Source organism: Symphodus melops (assembly GCF_947650265.1).
Source record: "Symphodus melops genome assembly, chromosome: 19".
Classification (NCBI taxonomy): domain Eukaryota; kingdom Metazoa; phylum Chordata; class Actinopteri; order Labriformes; family Labridae; genus Symphodus; species Symphodus melops.
In genome coordinates this window covers 6955551-6976720 of record NC_136709.1, presented here as the reverse complement: position 1 = coordinate 6976720, position 21170 = coordinate 6955551, and positions in this window count along the sequence as shown.

The window sequence follows — 21170 nt, the reverse complement described above, 5'->3', positions numbered from 1 at the left end:
CCATGCACGCTGTCCTAAACACAGCTACACTAAAAACAGCTACTTTATTCTCTAAATTAGAGCCCTTTAGTGGTGAGGAACATACAGAAAATTCATGTGCTTATTCTACAGCCCTTATCGGACAAGGTGAAGTGTTAATTTACAAAAAAAAAAAGATTTAACCTGCAAATATGCTATTTAATCCGAAGCTCAAACCCCGGTGTGCAATGTCGTCTCTGGGAATTGAAGTTTCCTCACTTGTGACATCGGTGAGGAATAGTGAGCTGTCCACCACAGTCAGAGCAGGTAAGTCCAAGGGAGGCTAGGTGCAATACGGGCCTCATGTCTCCTTTGGCGTCCGTCGTTCCACTCACTCCTCTTCAAGTCTATGCAGTCCTTGATGACAGAGCCTTCGCCTGGCGGAGTGTTGGGTGGCGGTGTCCTCCAGCTGGGTTGGATTTAACACACACACACACACACACACACACACACACACACACACACACACACACACACACACACACACACACACACACACACACACACACACACACACACACACACACACACACACACACACACACACACACACACACACACACACACACACACACACACACACACACACACACACACACACAGTTGAGCTGTTAAAACTTCCCAAACTTACACATTCAAACCTGAAGCATTCACATTCTCTTCACTAAAATTTTATATTAAGACTTTGATATATGTCCTCCATGACAGAGCCTTCGCCTGGCGTTAGTTCAGCTGTGACATGACACCAGGGAGTCCCCCATGAATCATTATCTGTGCGTGTGAGAGAGAGAGCAAAGCCTGTGCAAATGCAGCACTGATGTCGATTTGTTTTTTTTCCTGATCCAGCCCAGTGGTCAAGTTGTTGTGAAAAATAAAGTCTATAGTGTAGTATGCTCCTGATGCGAGTTCACAGCACACGTCCACTGCACGTAATCCATGCACGCTGTCCTAAACACAGCTACACTAAAAACAGCTACTTTATTCTCTAAATTAGAGCCCTTTAGTGGTGAGGAACATACAGAAAATTCATGTGCTTATTCTACAGCCCTTATCGGACAAGGTGAAGTGTTAATTTACAAAAAAAAAAAAGATTTAACCTGCAAATATGCTATTTAATCCGAAGCTCAAACCCCGGTGTGCAATGTCGTCTCTGGGAATTGAAGTTTCCTCACTTGTGACATCGGTGAGGAATAGTGAGCTGTCCGCCACAGTCGGAGCAGGTAAGTCCAAGGGAGGCTAGGTGCAATACGGGCCTCATGTCTGCTTTGGCGTCCGTTGTTCCACTCACTCCTCTTCAAGTCTATGCAGTCCTTGATGACAGAGCCTTCGCCTGGCGGAGCGTTGGGTGGCGGTGTCCTCCAGCTGGGTTGGATTTAACACACACACACACACACACACACACACACACACACACACACACACACACACACACACACACACACACACACACACACACACACACACACACACACACACACACACACACACACACACACACACACACACACACACACACACACACACACACACACACACACACGAGCTGTTAAAACTTCCCAAACTTACACATTCAAACCTGAGGCATTCACATTCTTTTCACAAAAATTTTACATCAAGACTTTGATATATGTCCTCGATGACAGAGCCTTCGCCTGGCGTTAGTTCACCAGGGAGTCCCCCATGAATTATTATCTGTGCGTGTGAGAGAGACACCAAAGCCTGTGCAAATGCAGCACTGATGTCGATTTTTTTTTTTTCCTGATCCAGCCCAGTGGTCAAGTTGTTGTGAAAAATAAAGTCTATAGTGTAGTATGCTCCTGATGCGAGTTCACAGCACACGTCCACTGCACGTAATCCATGCACGCTGTCCTAAACACAGCTACACTAAAAACAGCTACTTTATTCTCTAAATTAGAGCCCTTTAGTGGTGAGGAACATACAGAAAATTCATGTGCTTATTCTACAGCCCTTATCGGACAAGGTGAAGTGTTAATTTACAAAAAAAAAAAAGATTTAACCTGCAAATATGCTATTTAATCCGAAGCTCAAACCCCGGTGTGCAATGTCGTCTCTGGGAATTGAAGTTTCCTCACTTGTGACATCGGTGAGGAATAGTGAGCTGTCCACCACAGTCAGAGCAAGTAAGTCCAAGGGAGGCTAGGTGCAATACGGGCCTCATGTCTCCTTTGGCGTCCGTCGTTCCACTCACTCCTCTTCAAGTCTATGCAGTCCTTGATGACAGAGCCTTCGCCTGGCGGAGCGTTGGGTGGCGGTGTCCTCCAGCTGGGTTGGATTTAACACACACACACACACACACACACACACACACACACACACACACACACACACACACACACACACACACACACACACACACACACACACACACACACACACACACACACACACACACACACACACACACACACACACACACACACACACACACACACACACACACACACACACACACTTGAGCTGTTAAAACTTCCCAAACTTACACATTCAAACCTGAGGCATTCACATTCTTTTCACAAAAATTTTATATCAAGACTTTGATATATGTCCTCGATGACAGAGCCTTCGCCTGGCGTTAGTTCAGCTGTGACATGACACCAGGGAGTCCCCCATGAATTATTATCTGTGCGTGTGAGAGAGACACCAAAGCCTGTGCAAATGCAGCACTGATGTCGATTTTTTTTTTTTCCTGATCCAGCCCAGTGGTCAAGTTGTTGTGAAAAATAAAGTCTATAGTGTAGTATGCTCCTGATGCGAGTTCACAGCACACGTCCACTGCACGTAATCCATGCACGCTGTCCTAAACACAGCTACACTAAAAACAGCTACTTTATTCTCTAAATTAGAGCCCTTTAGTGGTGAGGAACATACAGAAAATTCATGTGCTTATTCTACAGCCCTTATCGGACAAGGTGAAGTGTTAATTTACAAAAAAAAAAAAGATTTAACCTGCAAATATGCTATTTAATCCGAAGCTCAAACCCCGGTGTGCAATGTCGTCTCTGGGAATTGAAGTTTCCTCACTTGTGACATCGGTGAGGAATAGTGAGCTGTCCACCACAGTCAGAGCAAGTAAGTCCAAGGGAGGCTAGGTGCAATACGGGCCTCATGTCTCCTTTGGCGTCCGTCGTTCCACTCACTCCTCTTCAAGTCTATGCAGTCCTTGATGACAGAGCCTTCGCCTGGCGGAGCGTTGGGTGGCGGTGTCCTCCAGCTGGGTTGGATTTAACACACACACACACACACACACACACACACACACACACACACACACACACACACACACACACACACACACACACACACACACACACACACACACACACACACACACACACACACACACACACACACACACACACACACACACACACACACACACACACACACACACACACACACACACACGAGCTGTTAAAACTTCCCAAACTTACACATTCAAACCTGAGGCATTCACATTCTTTTCACAAAAATTTTACATCAAGACTTTGATATATGTCCTCGATGACAGAGCCTTCGCCTGGCGTTAGTTCACCAGGGAGTCCCCCATGAATTATTATCTGTGCGTGTGAGAGAGACACCAAAGCCTGTGCAAATGCAGCACTGATGTCGATTTTTTTTTTTTCCTGATCCAGCCCAGTGGTCAAGTTGTTGTGAAAAATAAAGTCTATAGTGTAGTATGCTCCTGATGCGAGTTCACAGCACACGTCCACTGCACGTAATCCATGCACGCTGTCCTAAACACAGCTACACTAAAAACAGCTACTTTATTCTCTAAATTAGAGCCCTTTAGTGGTGAGGAACATACAGAAAATTCATGTGCTTATTCTACAGCCCTTATCGGACAAGGTGAAGTGTTAATTTACAAAAAAAAAAAGGATTTAACCTGCAAATATGCTATTTAATCCGAAGCTCAAACCCCGGTGTGCAATGTCGTCTCTGGGAATTGAAGTTTCCTCACTTGTGACATCGGTGAGGAATAGTGAGCTGTCCACCACAGTCAGAGCAAGTAAGTCCAAGGGAGGCTAGGTGCAATACGGGCCTCATGTCTCCTTTGGCGTCCGTCGTTCCACTCACTCCTCTTCAAGTCTATGCAGTCCTTGATGACAGAGCCTTCGCCTGGCGGAGCGTTGGGTGGCGGTGTCCTCCAGCTGGGTTGGATTTAACACACACACACACACACACACACACACACACACACACACACACACACACACACACACACACACACACACACACACACACACACACACACACACACACACACACACACACACACACACACACACACACACACACACACACACACACACACACACACACACACACACACACACACACACACACACACACACACACACACGAGCTGTTAAAACTTCCCAAACTTACACATTCAAACCTGAGGCATTCACATTCTTTTCACAAAAATTTTACATCAAGACTTTGATATATGTCCTCGATGACAGAGCCTTCGCCTGGCGTTAGTTCACCAGGGAGTCCCCCATGAATTATTATCTGTGCGTGTGAGAGAGACACCAAAGCCTGTGCAAATGCAGCACTGATGTCGATTTTTTTTTTCTTCCTGATCCAGCCCAGTGGTCAAGTTGTTGTGAAAAATAAAGTCTATAGTGTAGTATGCTCCTGATGCGAGTTCACAGCACACGTCCACTGCACGTAATCCATGCACGCTGTCCTAAACACAGCTACACTAAAAACAGCTACTTTATTCTCTAAATTAGAGCCCTTTAGTGGTGAGGAACATACAGAAAATTCATGTGCTTATTCTACAGCCCTTATCGGACAAGGTGAAGTGTTAATTTACAAAAAAAAAAAGATTTAACCTGCAAATATGCTATTTAATCCGAAGCTCAAACCCCGGTGTGCAATGTCGTCTCTGGGAATTGAAGTTTCCTCACTTGTGACATCGGTGAGGAATAGTGAGCTGTCCACCACAGTCAGAGCAGGTAAGTCCAAGGGAGGCTAGGTGCAATACGGGCCTCATGTCTCCTTTGGCGTCCGTCGTTCCACTCACTCCTCTTCAAGTCTATGCAGTCCTTGATGACAGAGCCTTCGCCTGGCGGAGTGTTGGGTGGCGGTGTCCTCCAGCTGGGTTGGATTTAACACACACACACACACACACACACACACACACACACACACACACACACACACACACACACACACACACACACACACACACACACACACACACACACACACACACACACACACACACACACACACACACACACACACACACACACACACACACACAGTTGAGCTGTTAAAACTTCCCAAACTTACACATTCAAACCTGAAGCATTCACATTCTCTTCACTAAAATTTTATATTAAGACTTTGATATATGTCCTCCATGACAGAGCCTTCGCCTGGCGTTAGTTCAGCTGTGACATGACACCAGGGAGTCCCCCATGAATCATTATCTGTGCGTGTGAGAGAGAGAGCAAAGCCTGTGCAAATGCAGCACTGATGTCGATTTGTTTTTTTTCCTGATCCAGCCCAGTGGTCAAGTTGTTGTGAAAAATAAAGTCTATAGTGTAGTATGCTACTGATGCGAGTTCACAGCACACGTCCACTGCACGTAATCCATGCACGCTGTCCTAAACACAGCTACACTAAAAACAGCTACTTTATTCTCTAAATTAGAGCCCTTTAGTGGTGAGGAACATACAGAAAATTCATGTGCTTATTCTACAGCCCTTATCGGACAAGGTGAAGTGTTAATTTACAAAAAAAAAAAAGATTTAACCTGCAAATATGCTATTTAATCCGAAGCTCAAACCCCGGTGTGCAATGTCGTCTCTGGGAATTGAAGTTTCCTCACTTGTGACATCGGTGAGGAATAGTGAGCTGTCCGCCACAGTCGGAGCAGGTAAGTCCAAGGGAGGCTAGGTGCAATACGGGCCTCATGTCTGCTTTGGCGTCCGTTGTTCCACTCACTCCTCTTCAAGTCTATGCAGTCCTTGATGACAGAGCCTTCGCCTGGCGGAGCGTTGGGTGGCGGTGTCCTCCAGCTGGGTTGGATTTAACACACACACACACACACACACACACACACACACACACACACACACACACACACACACACACACACACACACACACACACACACACACACACACACACACACACACACACACACACACACACACACACACACACACACACACACACACACACACACACACACACACACACACACACACACACACACGAGCTGTTAAAACTTCCCAAACTTACACATTCAAACCTGAGGCATTCACATTCTTTTCACAAAAATTTTACATCAAGACTTTGATATATGTCCTCGATGACAGAGCCTTCGCCTGGCGTTAGTTCACCAGGGAGTCCCCCATGAATTATTATCTGTGCGTGTGAGAGAGACACCAAAGCCTGTGCAAATGCAGCACTGATGTCGATTTTTTTTTTCTTCCTGATCCAGCCCAGTGGTCAAGTTGTTGTGAAAAATAAAGTCTATAGTGTAGTATGCTCCTGATGCGAGTTCACAGCACACGTCCACTGCACGTAATCCATGCACGCTGTCCTAAACACAGCTACACTAAAAACAGCTACTTTATTCTCTAAATTAGAGCCCTTTAGTGGTGAGGAACATACAGAAAATTCATGTGCTTATTCTACAGCCCTTATCGGACAAGGTGAAGTGTTAATTTACAAAAAAAAAAAGATTTAACCTGCAAATATGCTATTTAATCCGAAGCTCAAACCCCGGTGTGCAATGTCGTCTCTGGGAATTGAAGTTTCCTCACTTGTGACATCGGTGAGGAATAGTGAGCTGTCCACCACAGTCAGAGCAGGTAAGTCCAAGGGAGGCTAGGTGCAATACGGGCCTCATGTCTCCTTTGGCGTCCGTCGTTCCACTCACTCCTCTTCAAGTCTATGCAGTCCTTGATGACAGAGCCTTCGCCTGGCGGAGTGTTGGGTGGCGGTGTCCTCCAGCTGGGTTGGATTTAACACACACACACACACACACACACACACACACACACACACACACACACACACACACACACACACACACACACACACACACACACACACACACACACACACACACACACACACACACACACACACACACACACACACACACACACACACACACACACACAGTTGAGCTGTTAAAACTTCCCAAACTTACACATTCAAACCTGAAGCATTCACATTCTCTTCACTAAAATTTTATATTAAGACTTTGATATATGTCCTCCATGACAGAGCCTTCGCCTGGCGTTAGTTCAGCTGTGACATGACACCAGGGAGTCCCCCATGAATCATTATCTGTGCGTGTGAGAGAGAGAGCAAAGCCTGTGCAAATGCAGCACTGATGTCGATTTGTTTTTTTTCCTGATCCAGCCCAGTGGTCAAGTTGTTGTGAAAAATAAAGTCTATAGTGTAGTATGCTCCTGATGCGAGTTCACAGCACACGTCCACTGCACGTAATCCATGCACGCTGTCCTAAACACAGCTACACTAAAAACAGCTACTTTATTCTCTAAATTAGAGCCCTTTAGTGGTGAGGAACATACAGAAAATTCATGTGCTTATTCTACAGCCCTTATCGGACAAGGTGAAGTGTTAATTTACAAAAAAAAAAAAGATTTAACCTGCAAATATGCTATTTAATCCGAAGCTCAAACCCCGGTGTGCAATGTCGTCTCTGGGAATTGAAGTTTCCTCACTTGTGACATCGGTGAGGAATAGTGAGCTGTCCGCCACAGTCGGAGCAGGTAAGTCCAAGGGAGGCTAGGTGCAATACGGGCCTCATGTCTGCTTTGGCGTCCGTTGTTCCACTCACTCCTCTTCAAGTCTATGCAGTCCTTGATGACAGAGCCTTCGCCTGGCGGAGCGTTGGGTGGCGGTGTCCTCCAGCTGGGTTGGATTTAACACACACACACACACACACACACACACACACACACACACACACACACACACACACACACACACACACACACACACACACACACACACACACACACACACACACACACACACACACACACACACACACACACACACACACACACACACACACACACACACACACACACACACACACACACACACACACACACACACACACGAGCTGTTAAAACTTCCCAAACTTACACATTCAAACCTGAAGCATTCACATTCTCTTCACTAAAATTTTATATTAAGACTTTGATATATGTCCTCCATGACAGAGCCTTCGCCTGGCGTTAGTTCAGCTGTGACATGACACCAGGGAGTCCCCCATGAATCATTATCTGTGCGTGTGAGAGAGAGAGCAAAGCCTGTGCAAATGCAGCACTGATGTCGATTTGTTTTTTTTCCTGATCCAGCCCAGTGGTCAAGTTGTTGTGAAAAATAAAGTCTATAGTGTAGTATGCTCCTGATGCGAGTTCACAGCACACGTCCACTGCACGTAATCCATGCACGCTGTCCTAAACACAGCTACACTAAAAACAGCTACTTTATTCTCTAAATTAGAGCCCTTTAGTGGTGAGGAACATACAGAAAATTCATGTGCTTATTCTACAGCCCTTATCGGACAAGGTGAAGTGTTAATTTACAAAAAAAAAAAAGATTTAACCTGCAAATATGCTATTTAATCCGAAGCTCAAACCCCGGTGTGCAATGTCGTCTCTGGGAATTGAAGTTTCCTCACTTGTGACATCGGTGAGGAATAGTGAGCTGTCCGCCACAGTCGGAGCAGGTAAGTCCAAGGGAGGCTAGGTGCAATACGGGCCTCATGTCTGCTTTGGCGTCCGTTGTTCCACTCACTCCTCTTCAAGTCTATGCAGTCCTTGATGACAGAGCCTTCGCCTGGCGGAGCGTTGGGTGGCGGTGTCCTCCAGCTGGGTTGGATTTAACACACACACACACACACACACACACACACACACACACACACACACACACACACACACACACACACACACACACACACACACACACACACACACACACACACACACACACACACACACACACACACACACACACACACACACACACACACACACACACACACACACACACACACACACGAGCTGTTAAAACTTCCCAAACTTACACATTCAAACCTGAGGCATTCACATTCTTTTCACTAAAATTTTATAACAAGACTTTGATATATGTCCTCCATGACAGAGCCTTCGCCTGGCGTTAGTTCAGCTGTGACATGACACCAGGGAGTCCCCCATGAATCATTATCTGTGCGTGTGAGAGAGAGAGCAAAGCCTGTGCAAATGCAGCACTGATGTCGATTTGTTTTTTTTCCTGATCCAGCCCAGTGGTCAAGTTGTTGTGAAAAATAAAGTCTATAGTGTAGTATGCTCCTGATGCGAGTTCACAGCACACGTTCACTGCACGTAATCCATGCACGCTGTCCTAAACACAGCTACACTAAAAACAGCTACTTTATTCTCTAAATTAGAGCCCTTTAGTGGTGAGGAACATACAGAAAATTCATGTGCTTATTCTACAGCCCTTATCGGACAAGGTGAAGTGTTAATTTACAAAAAAAAAAAAGATTTAACCTGCAAATATGCTATTTAATCCGAAGCTCAAACCCCGGTGTGCAATGTCGTCTCTGGGAATTGAAGTTTCCTCACTTGTGACATCGGTGAGGAATAGTGAGCTGTCCGCCACAGTCGGAGCAGGTAAGTCCAAGGGAGGCTAGGTGCAATACGGGCCTCATGTCTCCTTTGGCGTCCGTTGTTCCACTCACTCCTCTTCAAGTCTATGCAGTCCTTGATGACAGAGCCGTCGCCTGGCGGAGCGTTGGGTGGCGGAGTCCTCCAGCTGGGTTGGATTTAACACACACACACACACACACACACACACACACACACACACACACACACACACACACACACACACACACACACACACACACACACACACACACACACACACACACACACACACACACACACACACACACACACACACACACACACACAGTTGAGCTGTTAAAACTTCCCAAACTTACACATTCAAACCTGAAGCATTCACATTCTCTTCACTAAAATTTTATATTAAGACTTTGATATATGTCCTCCATGACAGAGCCTTCGCCTGGCGTTAGTTCAGCTGTGACATGACACCAGGGAGTCCCCCATGAATCATTATCTGTGCGTGTGAGAGAGAGAGCAAAGCCTGTGCAAATGCAGCACTGATGTCGATTTGTTTTTTTTCCTGATCCAGCCCAGTGGTCAAGTTGTTGTGAAAAATAAAGTCTATAGTGTAGTATGCTCCTGATGCGAGTTCACAGCACACGTTCACTGCACGTAATCCATGCACGCTGTCCTAAACACAGCTACACTAAAAACAGCTACTTTATTCTCTAAATTAGAGCCCTTTAGTGGTGAGGAACATACAGAAAATTCATGTGCTTATTCTACAGCCCTTATCGGACAAGGTGAAGTGTTAATTTACAAAAAAAAAAAAGATTTAACCTGCAAATATGCTATTTAATCCGAAGCTCAAACCCCGGTGTGCAATGTCGTCTCTGGGAATTGAAGTTTCCTCACTTGTGACATCGGTGAGGAATAGTGAGCTGTCCGCCACAGTCGGAGCAGGTAAGTCCAAGGGAGGCTAGGTGCAATACGGGCCTCATGTCTGCTTTGGCGTCCGTTGTTCCACTCACTCCTCTTCAAGTCTATGCAGTCCTTGATGACAGAGCCTTCGCCTGGCGGAGCGTTGGGTGGCGGTGTCCTCCAGCTGGGTTGGATTTAACACACACACACACACACACACACACACACACACACACACACACACACACACACACACACACACACACACACACACACACACACACACACACACACACACACACACACACACACACACACACACAGACACACACACGGGCTGTTAAAACTTCCCAAACTTACACATTCAAACCTGAGGCATTCACATTCTTTTCACAAAAATTTTATATTAAGACTTTGATATATGTCCTCCATGACAGAGCCTTCGCCTGGCGTTAGTTCAGCTGTGACATGACACCAGGGAGTCCCCCATGAATCATTATCTGTGCGTGTCAGAGAGAGAGCAAAGCCTGTGCAAATGCAGCACTGATGTCGATTTGTTTTTTTTCCTGATCCAGCCCAGTGGTCAAGTTGTTGTGAAAAATAAAGTCTATAATGTAGTATGCTCCTGATGCGAGTTCACAGCACACGTTCACTGCACGTAATCCATGCACGCTGTCCTAAACACAGCTACACTAAAAACAGCTACTTTATTCTCTAAATTAGAGCCCTTTAGTGGTGAGGAACATACAGAAAATTCATGTGCTTATTCTACAGCCCTTATCGGACAAGGTGAAGTGTTAATTTACAAAAAAAAAAAAGATTTAACCTGCAAATATGCTATTTAATCCGAAGCTCAAACCCCAGTGTGCAATGTCGTCTCTGGGAATTGAAGTTTCCTCACTTGTGACATCGGTGAGGAATAGTGAGCTGTCCGCCACAGTCGGAGCAGGTAAGTCCAAGGGAGGCTAGGTGCAATACGGGCCTCATGTCTGCTTTGGCGTCCGTTGTTCCACTCACTCCTCTTCAAGTCTATGCAGTCCTTGATGACAGAGCCTTCGCCTGGCGGAGCGTTGGGTGGCGGAGTCCTCCAGCTGGGTTGGATTTAACACACACACACACACACACACACACACACACACACACACACACACACACACACACACACACACACACACACACACACACACACACACACACACACACACACACACACACACACACACACACACACACACACACACACACACACACACAGTTGAGCTGTTAAAACTTCCCAAACTTACACATTCAAACCTGAAGCATTCACATTCTCTTCACTAAAATTTTATAACAAGACTTTGATATATGTCCTCCATGACAGAGCCTTCGCCTGGCGTTAGTTCAGCTGTGACATGACACCAGGGAGTCCCCCATGAATCATTATCTGTGCGTGTGAGAGAGAGAGCAAAGCCTGTGCAAATGCAGCATTGATGTCGATTTGTTTTTTTTCCTGATCCATCCCAGTGGTCAAGTTGTTGTGAAAAATAAAGTCTATAGTGTAGTATGCTCCTGATGCGAGTTCACAGCACACGTTCACTGCACGTAATCCACGCACGCTGTCCTAAACACAGCTACACTAAAAACAGCTACTTTATTCTCTAAATTAGAGCCCTTTAGTGGTGAGGAACATACAGAAAATTCATGTGCTTATTCTACAGCCCTTATCGGACAAGGTGAAGTGTTAATTTACAAAAAAAAAAAAGATTTAACCTGCAAATATGCTATTCAATCCGAAGCTCAAACCCCGGTGTGCAATGTCGTCTCTGGGAATTGAAGTTTCCTCACTTGTGACATCGGTGAGGAATAGTGAGCTGTCCACCACAGTCAGAGCAGGTAAGTCCAAGGGAGGCTAGGTGCAATACGGGCCTCATGTCTGCTTTGGCGTCCGTCGTCCCACTCACTCCTCTTCAAGTCTATGCAGTCCTTGATGACAGAGCCTTCGCCTGGCGGAGCGTTGGGTGGCGGTGTCCTCCAGCTGGGTTGGATTTAACACACACACACACACACACACACACACACACACACACACACACACACACACACACAGTTGAGCTGTTAAAACTTCCCAAACTTACACATTCAAACCTGAAGCATTCACATTCTCTTCACTAAAATTTTATATTAAGACTTTGATATATGTCCTCCATGACAGAGCCTTCGCCTGGCGTTAGTTCAGCTGTGACATGACACCAGGGAGTCCCCCATGAATCATTATCTGTGCGTGTGAGAGAGAGAGCAAAGCCTGTGCAAATGCAGCATTGATGTTGATTTGTTTTTTTTCCTGATCCAGCCCAGTGGTCAAGTTGTTGTGAAAAATAAAGTCTATAGTGTAGTATGCTCCTGATGCGAGTTCACAGCACACGTTCACTGCACGTAATCCACGCACGCTGTCCTAAACACAGCTACACTAAAAACAGCTACTTTATTCTCTAAATTAGAGCCCTTTAGTAGTGAGGAACATACAGAAAATTTATGTGCTTATTCTACAGCCCTTATCGGACAAGGTGAAGTGTTAATTTACAAAAAAAAAAAAGATTTAACCTGCAAATATGCTATTTAATCCGAAGCTCAAACCCCAGTGTGCAATGTCGTCTCTGGGAATTGAAGTTTCCTCACTTGTGACATCGGTGAGGAATAGTGAGCTGTCCGCCACAGTCGGAGCAGGTAAGTCCAAGGGAGGCTAGGTGCAATACGGGCCTCATGTCTGCTTTGGCGTCCGTTGTTCCACTCACTCCTCTTCAAGTCTATGCAGTCCTTGATGACAGAGCCTTCGCCTGGCGGAGCGTTGGGTGGCGGAGTCCTCCAGCTGGGTTGGATTTAACACACACACACACACACACACACACACACACACACACACACACACACACACACACACACACACACACACACACACACACACACACACACACACACACACACACACACACACACACACACACACACACACACACACACACACACACACACACACACAGTTGAGCTGTTAAAACTTCCCAAACTTACACATTCAAACCTGAAGCATTCACATTCTCTTCACTAAAATTTTATAACAAGACTTTGATATATGTCCTCCATGACAGAGCCTTCGCCTGGCGTTAGTTCAGCTGTGACATGACACCAGGGAGTCCCCCATGAATCATTATCTGTGCGTGTGAGAGAGAGAGCAAAGCCTGTGCAAATGCAGCATTGATGTCGATTTGTTTTTTTTCCTGATCCATCCCAGTGGTCAAGTTGTTGTGAAAAATAAAGTCTATAGTGTAGTATGCTCCTGATGCGAGTTCACAGCACACGTTCACTGCACGTAATCCACGCACGCTGTCCTAAACACAGCTACACTAAAAACAGCTACTTTATTCTCTAAATTAGAGCCCTTTAGTGGTGAGGAACATACAGAAAATTCATGTGCTTATTCTACAGCCCTTATCGGACAAGGTGAAGTGTTAATTTACAAAAAAAAAAAAGATTTAACCTGCAAATATGCTATTTAATCCGAAGCTCAAACCCCGGTGTGCAATGTCGTCTCTGGGAATTGAAGTTTCCTCACTTGTGACATCGGTGAGGAATAGTGAGCTGTCCACCACAGTCAGAGCAGGTAAGTCCAAGGGAGGCTAGGTGCAATACGGGCCTCATGTCTCCTTTGGCGTCCGTCGTTCCACTCACTCCTCTTCAAGTCTATGCAGTCCTTGATGACAGAGCCTTCGCCTGGCGGAGCGTTGGGTGGCGGTGTCCTCCAGCTGGGTTGGATTTAACACACACACACACACACACACACACACACACACACACACACACACACACACACACACACACACACACACACACACACACACACACACACACACACACACACACACACACACACACACACACACACACACACACACACACACACACACACACACAGTTGAGCTGTTAAAACTTCCCAAACTTACACATTCAAACCTGAAGCATTCACATTCTCTTCACTAAAATTTTATATTAAGACTTTGATATATGTCCTCCATGACAGAGCCTTCGCCTGGCGTTAGTTCAGCTGTGACATGACACCAGGGAGTCCCCCATGAATCATTATCTGTGCGTGTGAGAGAGAGAGCAAAGCCTGTGCAAATGCAGCATTGATGTCGATTTGTTTTTTTTCCTGATCCAGCCCAGTGGTCAAGTTGTTGTGAAAAATAAAGTCTATAGTGTAGTATGCTCCTGATGCGAGTTCACAGCACACGTTCACTGCACGTAATCCACGCACGCTGTCCTAAACACAGCTACACTAAAAACAGCTACTTTATTCTCTAAATTAGAGCCCTTTAGTAGTGAGGAACATACAGAAAATTTATGTGCTTATTCTACAGCCCTTATCGGACAAGATGAAGTGTTAATTTACAAAAAAAAAAAAGATTTAACCTGCAAATATGCTATTTAATCCGAAGCTCAAACCCCAGTGTGCAATGTCGTCTCTGGGAATTGAAGTTTCCTCACTTGTGACATCGGTGAGGAATAGTGAGCTGTCCGCCACAGTCGGAGCAGGTAAGTCCAAGGGAGGCTAGGTGCAATACGGGCCTCATGTCTGCTTTGGCGTCCGTTGTTCCACTCACTCCTCTTCAAGTCTATGCAGTCCTTGATGACAGAGCCTTCGCCTGGCGGAGCGTTGGGTGGCGGAGTCCTCCAGCTGGGTTGGATTTAACACACACACACACACACACACACACACACACACACACACACACACACACACACACACACACACACACACACACACACACACACACACACACACACACACACACACACACACACACACACACACACACACACACACACACACACAAGCTGTTAAAACTTCCCAAACTTACACATTCAAACCTGAGGCATTCACATTCTTTTCACTAAAATTTTATAACAAGACTTTGATATATGTCCTCCATGACAGAGCCTTCGCCTGGCGTTAGTTCAGCTGTGACATGACACCAGGGAGTCCCCCATGAATCATTATCTGTGCGTGTGAGAGAGAGAGCAAAGCCTGTGCAAATGCAGCACTGATGTCGATTTGTTTTTTTTCCTGATCCAGCCCAGTGGTCAAGTTGTTGTGAAAAATAAAGTCTATAGTGTAGTATGCTCCTGATGCGAGTTCACAGCACACGTTCACTGCACGTAATCCACGCACGCTGTCCTAAACACAGCTACACTAAAAACAGCTACTTTATTCTCTAAATTAGAGCCCTTTAGTGGTGAGGAACATACAGAAAATTCATGTGCTTATTCTACAGCCCTTATCGGACAAGGTGAAGTGTTAATTTACAAAAAAAAAAAAGATTTAACCTGCAAATATGCTATTTAATCCGAAGCTCAAACCCCAGTGTGCAATGTCGTCTCTGGGAATTGAAGTTTCCTCACTTGTGACATCGGTGAGGAATAGTGAGCTGTCCGCCACAGTCGGAGCAGGTAAGTCCAAGGGAGGCTAGGTGCAATACGGGCCTCATGTCTGCTTTGGCGTCCGTTGTTCCACTCACTCCTCTTCAAGTCTATGCAGTCCTTGATGACAGAGCCTTCGCCTGGCGGAGCGTTGGGTGGCGGTGTCCTCCAGCTGGGTTGGATTTAACACACACACACACACACACACACACACACACACACACACACACACACACACACACACACACACACACACACACACACACACACACACACACACACACACACACACACACACACACACACACACACACACACACACACACACACACACACACACACACACACACACACACACACACACACACACACAAGCTGTTAAAACTTCCCAAACTTACACATTCAAACCTGAAGCATTCACATTCTCTTCACTAAAATTTTATAACAAGACTTTGATATATGTCCTCCATGACAGAGCCTTCGCCTGGCGTTAGTTCAGCTGTGACATGACACCAGGGAGTCCCCCATGAATCATTATCTGTGCGTGTGAGAGAGAGAGCAAAGCCTGTGCAAATGCAGCATTGATGTCGATTTGTTTTTTTTCCTGATCCAGCCCAGTGGTCAAGTTGTTGTGAAAAATAAAGTCTATAGTGTAGTATGCTCCTGATGCGAGTTCACAGCACACGTTCACTGCACGTAATCCACGCACGCTGTCCTAAACACAGCTACACTAAAAACAGCTACTTTATTCTCTAAATTAGAGCCCTTTAGTAGTGAGGAACATACAGAAAATTCATGTGCTTATTCTACAGCCCTTATCGGACAAGGTGAAGTGTTAATTTACAAAAAAAAAAAAGATTTAACCTGCAAATATGCTATTTAATCCGAAGCTCAAACCCCGGTGTGCAATGTCGTCTCTGGGAATTGAAGTTTCCTCACTTGTGACATCGGTGAGGAATAGTGAGCTGTCCGCCACAGTCAGAGCAGGTAAGTCCAAGGGAGGCTAGGTGCAATACGAGCCTCATGTCTGCTTTGGCGTCCGTTGTTCCACTCACTCCTCTTCAAGTCTATGCAGTCCTTGATGACAGAGCCTTCGCCTGGCGGAGCGTTGGGTGGCGGAGTCCTCCAGCTGGGTTGGATTTAACACACACACACACACACACACACACACACACACACACACACACACACACACACACACACACACACACACACACACACACACACACACACACACACACACACACACACACACACACACACACACACACACACACACACACACACACACACACACACACACACACAGTTGAGCTGTTAAAACTTCCCAAACTTACACATTCAAACCTGAAGCATTCACATTCTCTTCACTAAAATTTTATATTAAGACTTTGATATATGTCCTCCATGACAGAGCCTTCGCCTGGCGTTAGTTCAGCTGTGACATGACACCAGGGAGTCACCCATGAATCATTATCTGTGCGTGTGAGAGAGATAGCAAAGCCTGTGCAAATGGTGCAAAAGGTGAAGTGTTAATTTACAAAAAAAAAACACACACACACACACACACACACACACACACACACACACACACACACACACACACACACACACACACACACACACACACACACACACACACACACACACACACACACACACACACACACACACACACACACACACACACACAGTTGAGCTGTTAAAACTTCCCAAACCTACACATTCAAACCTGAAGCATTCACATTCTCTTCACTAAAATTTTATAACAAGACTTTGATATATGTCCTCCATGACAGAGCCTTCGCCTGGCGTTAGTTCAGCTGTGACATGACACCAGGGAGTCCCCCATGAATCATTATCTGTGCGTGTGAGAGAGAGAGCAAAGCCTGTGCAAATGCAGCATTGATGTCGATTTGTTTTTTTTCCTGATCCAGCCCAGTGGTCAAGTTGTTGTGAAAAATAAAGTCTATAGTGTAGTATGCTCCTGATGCGAGTTCACAGCACACGTTCACTGCACGTAATCCACGCACGCTGTCCTAAACACAGCTACACTAAAAACAGCTACTTTATTCTCTAAATTAGAGCCCTTTAGTAGTGAGGAACATACAGAAAATTCATGTGCTTATTCTACAGCCCTTATCGGACAAGGTGAAGTGTTAATTTACAAAAAAAAAAAAGATTTAACCTGCAAATATGCTATTTAATCCGAAGCTCAAACCCCGGTGTGCAATGTCGTCTCTGGGAATTGAAGTTTCCTCACTTGTGACATCGGTGAGGAATAGTGAGCTGTCCGCCACAGTCAGAGCAGGTAAGTCCAAGGGAGGCTAGGTGCAATACGAGCCTCATGTCTGCTTTGGCGTCCGTTGTTCCACTCACTCCTCTTCAAGTCTATGCAGTCCTTGATGACAGAGCCTTCGCCTGGCGGAGCGTTGGGTGGCGGAGTCCTCCAGCTGGGTTGGATTTAACACACACACACACACACACACACACACACACACACACACACACACACACACACACAGTTGAGCTGTTAAAACTTCCCAAACTTACACATTCAAACCTGAAGCATTCACATTCTCTTCACTAAAATTTTATATTAAGACTTTGATATATGTCCTCCATGACAGAGCCTTCGCCTGGCGTTAGTTCAGCTGTGACATGACACCAGGGAGTCACCCATGAATCATTATCTGTGCGTGTGAGAGAGATAGCAAAGCCTGTGCAAATGGTGCAAAAGGTGAAGTGTTAATTTACAAAAAAAAAACACACACACACACACACACACACACACACACACACACACACACACACACACACACACACACACACACACACACACACACACACACACACACACACACACACACACACACACACACACACACACACACACACACACACACACACACAGACACACACACACACACACAGTTGAGCTGTTAAAACTTCCCAAACTTACACATTCAAACCTGAAGCATTCACATTCTCTTCACTAAAATTTTATATTAAGACTTTGATATATGTCCTCCATGACAGAGCCTTCGCCTGGCGTTAGTTCAGCTGTGACATGACACCAGGGAGTCACCCATGAATCATTATCTGTGCGTGTCAGAGAGAGAGCAAAGCCTGTGCAAATCCGAAGCTCAAACCCCGGTGTGCAATGTCATCTCTGGGAATTGAAGTTTCCTCACTTGTGACATCGGTGAGGAATAGTGAGCTGTCCACCACAGTCGGAGCAGGTAAGTCCAAGGGAGGCTAGGTGCAATACGAGCCTCATGTCTGCTTTGGCGTCCGTTGTTCCACTCACTCCTCTTCAAGTCTATGCAGTCCTTGATGACAGAGCCTTCGCCTGGCGGAGCGTTGGGTGGCGGAGTCCTCCAGCTGGGTTGGATTTAACACACACACACACACACACACACACACACACACACACACACACACACACACACACACACACACACACACACACACACACACACACACACACACACACACACACACACACACACACACACACACACACACACACACACACACACACACACACACACACACACACACACACACACACACACACACACACACACACACACACACACACACACACACACAGTTGAGCTGTTAAAACTTCCCAAACCTACACATTCAAACCTGAAGCATTCACATTCTCTTCACTAAAATTTTATAACAAGACTTTGATATATGTCCTCCATGACAGAGCCTTCGCCTGGCGTTAGTTCAGCTGTGACATGACACCAGGGAGTCCCCCATGAATCATTATCTGTGCGTGTGAGAGAGAGAGCAAAGCCTGTGCAAATGCAGCATTGATGTCGATTTGTTTTTTTTCCTGATCCAGCCCAGTGGTCAAGTTGTTGTGAAAAATAAAGTCTATAGTGTAGTATGCTCCTGATGCGAGTTCACAGCACACGTTCACTGCACGTAATCCACGCACGCTGTCCTAAACACAGCTACACTAAAAACAGCTACTTTATTCTCTAAATTAGAGCCCTTTAGTAGTGAGGAACATACAGAAAATTCATGTGCTTATTCTACAGCCCTTATCGGACAAGGTGAAGTGTTAATTTACAAAAAAAAAAAAGATTTAACCTGCAAATATGCTATTTAATCCGAAGCTCAAACCCCGGTGTGCAATGTCGTCTCTGGGAATTGAAGTTTCCTCACTTGTGACATCGGTGAGGAATAGTGAGCTGTCCGCCACAGTCAGAGCAGGTAAGTCCAAGGGAGGCTAGGTGCAATACGAGCCTCATGTCTGCTTTGGCGTCCGTTGTTCCACTCACTCCTCTTCAAGTCTATGCAGTCCTTGATGACAGAGCCTTCGCCTGGCGGAGCGTTGGGTGGCGGAGTCCTCCAGCTGGGTTGGATTTAACACACACACACACACACACACACACACACACACACACACACACACACACACACACACACACAGTTGAGCTGTTAAAACTTCCCAAACTTACACATTCAAACCTGAAGCATTCACATTCTCTTCACTAAAATTTTATATTAAGACTTTGATATATGTCCTCCATGACAGAGCCTTCGCCTGGCGTTAGTTCAGCTGTGACATGACACCAGGGAGTCACCCATGAATCATTATCTGTGCGTGTGAGAGAGATAGCAAAGCCTGTGCAAATGGTGCAAAAGGTGAAGTGTTAATTTACAAAAAAAAAACACACACACACACACACACACACACACACACACACACACACACACACACACACACACACACACACACACACACACACACACACACACACACACACACACACACACACAGACACACACACACACACACAGTTGAGCTGTTAAAACTTCCCAAACTTACACATTCAAACCTGAAGCATTCACATTCTCTTCACTAAAATTTTATATTAAGACTTTGATATATGTCCTCCATGACAGAGCCTTCGCCTGGCGTTAGTTCAGCTGTGACATGACACCAGGGAGTCACCCATGAATCATTATCTGTGCGTGTCAGAGAGAGAGCAAAGCCTGTGCAAATCCGAAGCTCAAACCCCGGTGTGCAATGTCATCTCTGGGAATTGAAGTTTCCTCACTTGTGACATCGGTGAGGAATAGTGAGCTGTCCAC